This window comes from Zootermopsis nevadensis, unplaced genomic scaffold (assembly GCF_977971745.1).
Source record: "Zootermopsis nevadensis isolate Lab colony 2312 unplaced genomic scaffold, Znev_1.0 Znev_ptg000012l, whole genome shotgun sequence".
Classification (NCBI taxonomy): domain Eukaryota; kingdom Metazoa; phylum Arthropoda; class Insecta; order Blattodea; family Termopsidae; genus Zootermopsis; species Zootermopsis nevadensis.
Genome location: NW_028259144.1, coordinates 1,297,588 through 1,310,503, shown reverse-complemented (window position 1 = coordinate 1,310,503; position 12,916 = coordinate 1,297,588). Strand labels below are relative to the sequence as shown.

Sequence of the window (12,916 nt, the reverse complement as noted above, 5' to 3'; positions counted from 1 at the left end):
CCCTACGAAGCCGAAGTTTGTCTACACAATATTTAAGAAATGAGTCCGTACCGCAAAGAAAACACAGCACCTTGCCATTACAAGGATCAAATGATTGATGTTATTTAAGGAAATGATCGTTGTTTATTATGAGAATCGCTCAAAAACACAGAAATAAAAAATATATATATAAGAGTTCCTGGCTGTTAAAAATCGGGTGGGACATATACTCGTAATTTCCTCTGGAATTTAAATGGTTAATTTACTGTATATATTCAAATATGTGTTCCGATTTTTGGAAACACCCACTGTTACATCGAATTTCAGGCACCGGTTCTGACACGCTTCGTGGAACAAGGCACTCAAGAGAATTAAAGGGCAGTTTAAAGTGAAATTTGTTCGAACTTCGTCTAAAATCTTAGAGCAGAGTCACCAACTTCACTCCTGCCACCTTTTCATTTCTCCCTTCGCGTGAGACGACGTATTTCGACCGTTCCAGCACTGAGTGAGTGGAGGTGTTCGCTCCTGTGCAGCAGATTCACTCAACCGAAACAAAAATCAGACGAAATGTTTACTAACTGAATGTGAATCTTCATTCCAGCTTCTGTATTCATCGAATTTCTTCCAATATTTATCCAGCCTTGAAAAACAACTCCCATATACACCCTTATTCGTATACTTCTTGTATTACGTATGCATGTGTGTATACGTACGTCATATTTTTTTACCTTTTCTTTATCTTATTGGATTGCTGAAAGGCAAAGAAAGGTGTGCCACTTTCTTTGATTCCTCCTGTACCGCGCGAAGATCGTCTAATGGCAGAATATAAATTACTCGTGCAATTTTCATTGTTGCAGATAACTTCCTTAATTTTAATTGGCGATAAAGTTCAGAGTTTCAGAAGCAGAGAATAATCTAAACTTGAGTGATCGCATTTCAATCTACACACAACACAGATACGAGGATGCGACAATTAATTTCCAACAGTGAAGGTTATCTCACCGAATCGCTGGCTTCGACTTGAAATCAAATTATCACTGCTTCGCCATCATCTTGAATTTCACGATGATGCATATTTCGGTGGGGGGGGAGGTGGGGTGGGGAACCAGCTCCTTTCATATGATCGCATTTCAGCTGGAACCGTCTATACAGTATTAAGAACTACACCCTTTCCATACTCGTAGCTAAAACTCAAATATTCTCAAAAGCACAGAGCGTGGGTACATGAATATACATGCATATAATCTATCTATTGATCCTTTATCCACGTACAAGTCCAGCTAACCCCCACCCCCCTCCACTTTGGACATCAGTTTACACACATGTATCACGTATCATAAACGCGTAATACATTAATCCTTCGGAACCCTACAGTATTTCAGTTTGATAATTAATGTGCGTTTCTCTGGACACCTAAACCAACTCGCTCTTTTTTCTGTGTGCGTGTGTGTCCTTGGCGCTTGCGTATTTGCTACAGACGCTCTCGGCAATTGGGTGATGCAGCAACCAGGGATCGACGCCGACAAAACAAACAGACATAAATCCGGTGTCTGGTTTCAACACGCGACAACTAACTGTGTTGGTCTGTCAGTGAGTCCATTACAATACGCCAACAGCTCGTCCTCAGTCCACGTTTCTCGCTGAGTCCTTTGAAGTCGAGGGTCCTCTAACCAAAATTAAAACATCAAACTCCTGTCGCGAAATAAATACCGCACGTCTCCATGACAACGATCAACTGGTTAACGCTGTTAAAGGAAATAATCGCTGTTTAAACTAAGGACCATACATCTACATTCTGTAGAGTTATTATTATTATTTAGTGTTCTGTCTGACGGCAGGTCCATATGAACAGGATCCTTCCATCCTTTTCTCGGACTGGGACCTGTTCATATACGTTCTTGGCAGATGATCCAGAAGTGGTTTGCCATTGCCTTCTTCTGTGTGTGTGAATGGAGTAATTGTTGGGATGCCACGGAGGAAAACTCCGTGTTGCCTAGACCACGGCCTTGCCCAACACAAGTTATAAATTCGGGCACCCGAGACCCCAGGATTACAAGGCCAGCGTTCTAACCGCTAGACCACCGTGGCTATTCTGTAGAGTTACAGATTATTAAAGCCGTCACTGGGGTTTCAAGTGTTAATGTAAAAGAACAGATTTTACAGCCATGTTAAACGGCATGTAAAATTGTAGTCCCTACGACCGCTGAGTGTCACGTCCTTTTAACACGTGTCGTCCATCCCCGAAAGCAGTCCCCCTGGAAACAACATCCTCTCAGAAGTCCTTTCGTCTACAACAAATTGTACGTCGTAAAAACATTGAATCTGAATACTTACAGCCATGACAGTCTCGACCTTCTGACGTCACCCAGCTGCCCCACGTCAGTGCTGGTGATCGCTCCTGGAGGGAGATAAAAAAAGAAGGACGATTATTATCGAAGGCATGATTTTCAGGATTATATAAATAGAACTTAACTGGTTTGTTGACAAACATTCGCTTTCGGTTCCCAAAATAAACCGCTATCGAATGCTTTAATGATAATTTCATGTGTTTCCTTGAAAGAAGGAAAAGAAAATTTTAAATACGGAATTATTCAAATGCCTCGGATGTTTCCGCTCCGTGTAGCAAAGAAGAGCTATAACACATGAAAATGATGATTTAAAAAAAATAACACAGTAAATTTAGCCGTTCGTTGCCAAACTTTTCTCTCAAAATAAATTACAGGTCTTAATGAAATTATTGCTTGCTACTTCTCAGTTCAAAATATTTTGTCTTCCCGTCTGATTTCTAAGAACCTGAAAATTCGAATATACAAAACAATAATCTTGCCTGTTGTTTTGTATGGGTGCGAAACATGGTCTCTCACTCAGAGGGAGGAACACAGATTGCAGGTGTTTGAGAATCGGGTGTTGAGGAGGATATTTGGGCCTAGGAGGGAAGACGATGGGGCGTGGAGAAAACTGCACAATGACGAGCTTAAAAATCTGTACTCCTCCCCCAGTATTGTCAGGGTGATTAAGTCGAGAAGAATGAGATGGGCTGGGCATGTAGCGCGCATGGATGGGACAAGAGGTGTGCACCGGGTACTGGTTGGGAAACCTGAAGGGAAGAGACCGCTGGGGGGACCTAGACGTAGATGGGAGGATAATCTCAGGTGGGATCTATGGGAGATAGGAGCTGAAGGAGACTGGATTTTGTTGGCCCAGGACAGGGTAAGGTGGAGGGCTTTGGTTAATTCGGTGATGAACCTTCGGGTTCGGTAAGCCATCTAGTTGGTTGGGTCCACTATTTGGGAATCCTGAGGGGGAAGAGAACTCTGGGGAGACCTAGACGTAGATGGGAGGATAATCTCAGGCGGGATCTATGGGAGATAGGAGTTGAATGAGACTGGATTTTGTTGGCCCAGGACAGGGTCCGGTGGAGGGCTTTGGTTAATTCGGTGATGAACCTTCGGGTTCGGTAAGCCATCTAGTTGGTTGGGTCCACTATTTGGGAATCCTGAGGGGGAAGAGAACTCTGGGGAGACCTAGACGTAGATGGGAGGATAATCTCAGGCGGGATCTATGGGAGATAGGAGCTGAAGGAGACTGGATTTTGTTGGCCCAGGACAGGGTCCGGTGGAGGGCTTTGGTTAATTCGGTGATGAACCTTCGGGTTCGATAAGCCATCTAGTTACTTAGTTAGTTAATGAAATTATTTATTATGACAACTTTACGAATAAACGTAATCCAAGACCATGGTTTTGTACAGTTACGAAAGATGGTCATTCCAGACTTCTGTTTCCCGTAATCAGAAGCCCTAAATGCGAATTAAGGGTAAAAGTTTGATATTTCTAACTTCGCCTGCCACTTAAAAACGCAAAACGGGAGAGGCAAGCTCCGAGAGCGATTGATTTTTCAATAAATTAACCGAAGGTGGGGAGTTTTTCTGCTTTCAGTGTGATTAACGACTGAAAATGAAGACGCATCTCAGTGACAACCGCTATTTATATAAAGGTAATTCAGTACACAGAATGTAGCAGTGTATTAATATAACTACGGATGCTACGTATAAAAAATTCATTGCACTGTCGGAAACACAGAAAGGGTGATATTTATTATATTACTTGCGGTAATGTTTGAAGTCACCAGTCAAGTTATTATATTCTAGTAAACGCAATCAGTTTTAATTTATCCTAAGCAGCCATTTTGTATTCCAGCGATTGGAGTAAAATACATCACACGATATCGCTACATACTGACGATTACATATTTTCAGACATTCTTTTACAACAGAATTAGACAAAACTTTCTTTCTCTCGCACAGTATTACTAAAGAAGGCGGAGTTTGTGGTACGTCGTTACTCGATGTGACTGAAGTTTATTTTAAAGGCTGTGGGAAATAATCAAAGCGTCTAACCGACGGCCGCGTTTAATGAAAAATAATCGAAGGCAATCGGGCGTTGTGAGTTGGAAACAGCTGTGTAATGGGAAGCAGAATCGTGTGGGCCGTGACAGAGAAGAATGTGGTGACCTTTCAGTCAGGTGAAGGTATTCAGTTGACCGCAGAGTCGGAAATCTATTTGAGAACGCGGCCAGTAAATGCACTTCGCAGTTTTCCACAACAGTAATGGAATGTGGGTTGTGTTATTCTCTCCAGAATATGGACGCATCTTAAAGCAGAGTTCTGTAAATCCTACAATGGTTTCAACTTCCTTTACAAACGACATCTAGTTACTAACCAGCTGCGACCAACCCCCAGCTATCACCCTGCCATCTACTTGCTGTGCACTCTATTTGTAACCTTTTTCGACGTAACATCGACCTATTAATTATTTATTGACGTAAATACGTCTATAAGGAAGGGTCATTCGGCAAAAAAGGGGAACGAAAAAGTGTAACCTGGTTACCTAGAAAACGTCATCTGTTTACTCGGCATTGTTGTTACCTATAAAACATTTCATTACATTACATTACTTTACCTTACATTACTTTCAGCTACCACAGACCCATCTTAAGCGTAACTAATTCAAGTTAAATAAGCAATGTCTTAATCAAACTTTACTCAATTGTAAAGCATGTATAAAGGAAATATTTAGAATAAAGCCAATATATAAACTTCCTTTCCGTATAGACGTACTTACGTCTAATTCTCCGGAACCGTGGTTCCACTGTCAATTTTTTTCATTACCTGTTAAGTATCTACTACCTATATAATAAGCAACTTGGTTAGTTGATGATCATTTGTTCTTAAGGGACTTTTGGGTCGTACGGTACATTACTTATGATTTTGTTGTTATGACAGTTGCCATAGTAACGCTGTTAACGGATACTGGGCCTTATTGAATAACATTTATGTCGGGGTATGTTTACTACATTAGTTTCATTGACGAGCGATTTGCTAGTGTGCATAATAATATAAGTTGTGGTCTCCCACGCACATATTGATCTGTTTCTGTTAATGAAGAAACAAACATCTGGGAAGCCAAATTACTTTTAAATTAGGTTACATTACTTCCATATGTAAGGCAACAGTCTGTGTCCGATTCATGAATAGAGCCGGCTATGGCGATGCGCGTATGTTGATGAATGCATAACGAAGTTACTAGGACCAAAACCTAGGACTGAGATACTCCCACGCCAAGTTTCTCTAGAAATGAGACAGAAAGAGACATTTCAGGATCATGAGTCATGTGACTGGACCTCTGTACACTTGTAGCCACTTTAATGGCGAACAGAGAATGTCCAGCTATAAACAGAATATAAATTGACTTGAATGTAACTTGAAGTTGTCCCCGAGTACAGAAAAGCGGTGGTAACGCTTGACTAGCTCTGAATATCGTCACTAGATTGAGTTGAGAGGTCAGCTTCAAACATTAACCACTAGTACTCCCAGAACAAGAAGCTTCATGGGTCGCACAGCTGGTCAAGACGGTTGGACTGAGATAAATTGAATTACCGCCACTGCATGTTGAAAGGAAGGAAGGAAGAATGAATGTTAGAAGACAAAGGAAGGACAGATGGACCCAAAAAAAAAAAAACACTTTATGATTTAATTTGTTGTGCATTTTATGTGATAGCCTGTATTTGTATCTGCAGTGAATGAACATCAGAATCCAATGACAACAAAAATTAAACAGACGCGCGTCCGCCATATTGTAAAATCAGGGGGTGAGCAAAATAGTAAATACGACGTTACATTAGAACTGCAAAAGTGGCACAGCGTAATATGTGGACTTTAGTAGTTGAAAGTTTCTACGATTTATGGGCACGTACGAGCCATAAATCAAATTTAACTTGCAGCAGGAGCACAAGTAACACAATGGGGTGGGAGGCAGAGAATTTCTGAGCTTAAGCGTTTGAAATACTATTGCAGTATTTAAGGACGCCATGCATGCGAAAATGATAAAGTGTGTAGAAAGAAAGAAACAACAAAGATCAGCCCACTGTTGCCGTCGAACCGGAAAGAACGTTTCCCCTAAAGAGGAAAACACATTAAACCCAGCATAAGGACTGAGTATAAGCAAACGTCATCGAATAAATCCCGGAAGAGAATTGTTTTTGTTTTTTTTACAAGATAGTTGTATTGCAGTGTCTTTCAGACGATACAGATTTATAAAAGATTCAAAATAAGAGAACGAGGCGGGTTGCATTTCATTAAAAATGCAACGAACGTGAATATTCTCCCAGATCTCACATTTAGAATGCACTAAATAAGGGACGGGAAACACCTCACCGTGACATGTGACCTTCCTTTAACTGGCATGACTCGGTCGCCAGAGTTTCGCTTGTGACGACAGTGTGTACCACGTGACAATCAAGATTTCAATAAGGTAGAAACGCCTGTGTAATGCGAGTTTATCTTAAGTGGAACTAAAATATGGGTGAATATTTGAGGCGATGAGATGGGAATAATACGTAGAATGCATTATGTGAGAAATGCACGCTTTTTTTAATCAGAATACCTGAAGAGATCACAAGGAAGACCTGGGCGTAGATTGCATGACTACATTAATGTTAATACTGAGGATCTGGATTGGATTGATCTGGCTCAGGACAGGCGCCAGTGGCATGTCTTGTGACAGCAGTAATGAGCCATTAGAAGAGTCTTATATTAAGCGAATTTGAGGTTCCCAGGGGAACCCGCTCCTGACTTGAAGCCGCGGACCGCGCGTTCCCAGTGTCAGCCCTCATCCATCATGTAACTAACAGGATCAGGTGGAATGGAGACGGAAATTGGATTTCTAAACCCGAAAAGTGGCGAAAGAGGAACTATCCCTCTTGGATCGTGACCTCCATTTTGTGAGGCTTGTAATTCAGACCCGGTTCGCCGACAGAGCCACTTGTCAGATAGTTGACACGCAATTTGCGAGTTGATGCCATTTCAGTAGCTACAGCAAACCTATGCGTGTTGAGCGGTCGGGCGGGCGTCCGGGCCACCAGCCCCTTTCTGCAAACCTTAAGGGACACTCCTTCAAGTTCGAACAACGAAGAGCAGGCACTCAACCCAACTATTCGGCTGACTGTATCGACCCTAGAAGCGTATGTGGGCGTTGAGGTAAAACTCCACGCTTAACATCGGCCGTAGTCTGAGATGAGTGTTAAGCACACGTTATCCGGGAGAGTGGGCGGGCACAAGGGGCGATCCGAGCACTGGAAGAAAGATGACAGCGTTTGGCTAAGGGATGAATAAACTCTGTTGCACAACCTCCAGGTTTTCAACCTCGAATCTTGAGTAAAACAGACACCAAGGCGAATGTGCCTGCTTTCCTGTCGAGTGTTCGACACAACGCGGCAATAACACTTTCAGAAATTATTCCAGACGAAAAGGTTATTGCGAACGTACCTGACTCGAAGTTCGATTAGCCTATCTCGAGGTTTTATTCAGGCCAGTTCCAGAACAATACCTTCAAATAGGCAACGACGCCACCATCCTTTAAGGATTCGTATAAATTCCCGACGCACTTTTTACTATCTTTCCCAATGAAGGCAGCAGTTTCACAGAACAGTTTGGAACACTGTTGCGGTCTGGGTGGGAGAATAACAGTTTTCTTGACAGAAAACAAAAGTCCAGAATTATTCTTATTGCCAATTCACTCCAACATGCGCACAAGTTTTAAATATAGAATGACAACATTCGCAGCCCCCCCCCCCCATAATCACAAAAAAATTTCCACGCGGCCTAACAGCAAACAACGTCACTAGGGTAGGGGGCAATGACGCAACAAAATTTGCGTCAATATAAACGGCTCAGTGCTGCCATGTCTGTAAATCGCAGGACGGAAGAATTGGAAACAAAACAAAAAAATTTGAAAAGTATCCGCAACTTTGATGACGGATTTTTCATTGCAATTGCGATGGAATCAACAATTATTTTTACATTAGCCTGTGCGTAACTGCCATTACATCTCCAAACACACGACAAAACGAACGCGGAATTCCTTGTTGACTGGTTGGTATACGGAATGTCCAAGGTTCAATTCTAGACTCCTGAGACTTAAGTTTCTTTTGTATTCGCTTAGTTTATACCTGCAGATTCTAAGATATTACCTCAAAACAGGCAACGATTACTTCCTCCCCCCTCTAAATCAATTACTCACAGTTACCCTCGAAAGTTTTCCAACCCCAGAATACGTCTTCTGCCGATATTCTTGCGACTCGTTTCAATGCAACTCAATTTCGATACTGTAATTTTTTTCTACCGAGTAGTGCACCGCCTTCTAGAGACCCGTATCATCGGTCTTCATTGATTTCCGTTGCACAGAATTCTAATAATGTATTCACTCAACAGATAGCAGCACTACCAGCCCTAAGTCGCGCCGAAGGAGGGCGAAGTCTGGAACAAAACTGGCTCCTGGCTACAGGAAACATTTGTGTTTAACAAACTGAACAGCTGGAACAAAATGAAATGCACGTGGGGAAAACCTAAAGCCATCTGAAGGGCCCACGCAGATCTCGTCACGTTATAACGTCCTACATTCCAGTCGACTTTCGGTGTTAAGTGACGATATTTTGAACGACATCCATCAAACACTGTTTCGCTCTGGACATTTCCAACACTTATCTTATTTCAGTGCAATTTAAAACACCATAAAAATGTAATTCCCGAGTAAATAGCTTTCGTGAATCTACATTCAAATCAAAACTTGATAAATGTTCTATTCAGGGACAAACTCTGTCTACTACTTGCAACTGTTAACGTGCATCCACCTACTTTATCCGCATTTCACACAGATATATCATCAGGTGAAAACTGCCATAACGCATTCGGAGCGCACTACGTGCTGGTGTGAACTGAGCGTCATCGGAATTCATGTCCGCTTTACCTCAGGTGCGGATTACGGTTCGTGCCGCGATAATGTGTGTTTTAGCCACCAGAGAACGATGGCGTAAAAGCGCCTACAACACGCTGCCGACATGCACCGTTGGGAATAATAATTAGAGCTGCATTAAAGTTGAGATGCGAATACTGGCCGCGTAATACAAATTGGGAAGGCTTCTGATTGTCTGCCTTTGTTATGTGTCTTTCCTGCAAATACTGCCCGCGAGGAATAAAAATGAGGGTGCTGGAATATTGATTGTTGCCAGCCTTCTTGTGTAACGTATAATAACAATATGGCGGGCCAGAGAGTGTTTTTAAAGCTTTCAGTCTGACAGTTATTTATTTATTAATTTAGTGTTCTGTCTGACGACAGGTCCATATGAACAGGATCCTTCCATCCTTTTCTCGGACTGGGACCTGTTCATATACATTCTTGGCAGAGATGATCAGAAGTGGTTTGCCATTGCCTTCTTCTGTGTGTGAATGGAGTAATTGTTGGGATGCCACGGAGGAAAACTCCGTGTTGCCTAGACCACGGCCTTGCCCAACACAAGTTATAAATTCGGGCACCGCCGGGAATCGAACCCGAGACCCCAGGATTACAAGGTCAGCGTTCTAACCGCTAGACCACCTCATCTTATTATTATTTAGTGTTCTGTCTGACGACAGGTCCATATGAACAGGATCCTTCCATCCTTTTCTCGGACTGGGACCTGTTCATATACGTTCTTGGCAGATGATCCAGAAGTGGTTTGCCATTGCCTTCTTCTGTGTGTGAATGAAGTAATTGTTGGGATGCCACGGAGGAATGGCAATGAATTATGGGCTGAAATAGGTCATTGAATTTGTATGAGAGCTAATTCGGCTAGCCTGTCTCTCGAGCGTTTTAAAAGGAGTCATATTTCATTACCAGCAAATTATTACTTAAAATATTTTATCAATTACCATAGAGATTTTAATTTTCATGTCTACAATATATCCTCTTCAAATTCGCCGGAAAATAAAAATTGAAATTAACTACTAAAGTATGCAAATACTTCGCGATTCCAATTTTAGATAATATAAATCTTGACAGCCGATCATAAACAGAGACGTCATACAAACAAAATTAGATAGATTGGCATTATTACGCATCTAACAGAAACAGTGCGACCGTCGGATTGAAGCACGAACACGTAACGCGTTCGGAAACAGAAGCCCGTCCGATAATAAAGGGCCCGATCCAATTTGCGAAATGCCACAGATATCATATGAACACCACAGCCTTCTAGGTCATTTACATGCAATCTACAGGCAGCACGAGAACTAACGGTAAATTACAACAATAACCTGATTCAAACTCCACCAAGCGGTTCTTGCGTAATTAAAAAGAATTTACTGCAAAATTATTACCGGGTTATAAACCACACTGCACGCGATCACTGAACTAGACATAAGGAGTGTACGTCGTAGTTGTAACTGCATTTTACTCCACATTAATATCGCATGCTCGTGGTGAGGCGCCACTGGCGCGTGGAGATCTAGGTTTAGCATCACGAAGCTGATGGAGGGACTGTACCTTTCCGTATCTGTTCCTGTAGGTCCCGCGATCTCCAGTCTTAATACACTTCAACACAAACGCACACTCATAAATATTTACGCTGCTGATTTCGTCCGCGTCTCTTTAAGAATCCAGCCCGTACCACAAAGAGAACACAACACCTGACCATTGCAAGATCGACGAGTTAACGCTGTTTAAGGAAATAATATCAGTTTACACTGAGAATAATAAGAAATCCATGAAAGAGTTACTGATTTTGGTGTAAGTGGGGGATATACAGTCACCACTGGCTTTAATGGGTTAATGAGAGAAGCTATTAATATTAATAACATCTTCGCTGGCTATCAGCCATACCAGTTAGTTAAAAATCGATTTTTTTTTGGTTCTTACTGTGCAGAAATGTTCCCCTCTAAGGAGTTAATACAAGAAAAACCTATACGCTCTTCGAGACACACCCTGGGCGTTACATCGAAACTACGAGTAAGAATCCCTTTCTGCTCGCAATCAGGCCGTCGTTAAAACCAGAAATCTTTTACCCACGGCGCATAAGAACGTAGGATAACCGACTGCACGTGCAGCCATTCAATACAGTCAGACAATAACCACAATTCCACTTGTCAGTTTCAGTGGCTCCGAATGGAAATCAGAGTAGCACATGCAGAGAGCGAGAGATCAGGGGACCAAGTGATTAACCCCCACTCGCGCGCGCAGTAAGCCACGTGTCAGCTACGCGGTTGGAGCCTTTCTTTGTCGTACGTCCTATGGTCCAAGGTTCGTGTCCAGCTTGCAAAAAGCCGTAATCACTTGAAAATTTAGAACGAACTATTTCACTTAATTACTTATTACTTAGAAAAAGTCCTAGAAACTAATTCATATATGTTCTACGCACTGTTTTAATTGTATAAGCTGTAATATTAAGTAACTAATTTGTGGTTTATCGAATTAACTATTTTATTAGATCTAAGTTATATAACGTCAAATAGATGGACGATGTTTGATTGGTGGAATACACATGATGTGGAAAGAGGTTGTCACGCCCAATTGTCGGACATTTTTTCCCAGAGACAGTGAGACAGGCCACCATAAACTTTAACCTTTGGGCCTAAATTTGAGTCATGACTCCACCAATTGGAAAAAAAAATATTATACGGCGTACAACATGGATAGGAAAACCATACTGTGCGTAAAAAAGAGTCCTTAATCGTTAGTTAACAGATGGAAAATGTACTTGTGTTTCTACCGAGGTCAAGTTAGAACCCGTAAAGTTTTCGAATTGCCAGTGGTCACATTAATATCACGGAAACAAAAAGGAGTTACTGACGAAGTGTCAATATGTGACAATCACCGCTGGTGCCTCGGGGCAGAATATCTAATCAATCTTCGAAGTCACACTGTCACTTTTTACAGTAGACTAATGCCAAGGGTTCCAACACTGACCATGTCACTGACTTTCGACTAGATAATCTTTCCAACAGTTCATGCTTGAAAGGTCATTAAAACCTAGATCTCTTTCGAGTATAATTAATCTCCACTATACGTCATGAGTCTGTTATCGTTCAAAACTGAAAGTTCTGGCCTCACGTGCAATAATGACCTGTCGCATTATGGCTTAAGAAAAAAAAGTCGGCCTTCCATAGAATAACTGTCCTTCGATTACAGAGGGTCTCTGGCTTTCACTTTCCACATTCGCTGTATTTCAAGATCTTCTCCGATTCCTTCTTAATTACATTTCTGTCAGTTGGTATTGCTAAATGAATTAAGAGAAGTATTATTATTATTATAATGCTATGTCAGTAACAGAGTTCGCCCAGAGGAAACAAGGATGCGTACGCCACTGAACATAGTCCACCTTTAATCATAACTAGCTTAGACTTTCTAAAAGCCATATCACTATACTCGTACTTTAAAAGTTTAACCTTACAGCCACGGTGAATCAACTTATTTGTACTTAACGTTTCGTAGCAGACTACACGTTGTCATGTAGCTTATAACGTATACCAGATATGCAAATTGCGAACTTCAGTTGCTAGGATACGCCACCACTCGTCATCTGTTTAACCAAACAGGCTTCTTGTTACAACGGACAGTCTCCTTCGGAA

General features: G+C 41.8%; 1 protein-coding gene across 4 annotated transcripts in view; it reads right to left on the bottom strand.

Annotated features, from left to right (window-relative positions):
* LOC110833316 (uncharacterized) overlaps positions 1-12,916 on the bottom strand; it is a 171,075-nt gene that overhangs the window by 34,281 nt on the left and 123,878 nt on the right. For all 4 annotated transcript variants that reach the window (XM_087348221.1, XM_022071231.2, XM_022071233.2 and 1 more), the window contains one exon: positions 2,314-2,377. The gene's annotated coding sequence lies outside the window, so the exon portion shown is untranslated. The remainder of the gene's footprint in view (positions 1-2,313; positions 2,378-12,916) is intronic.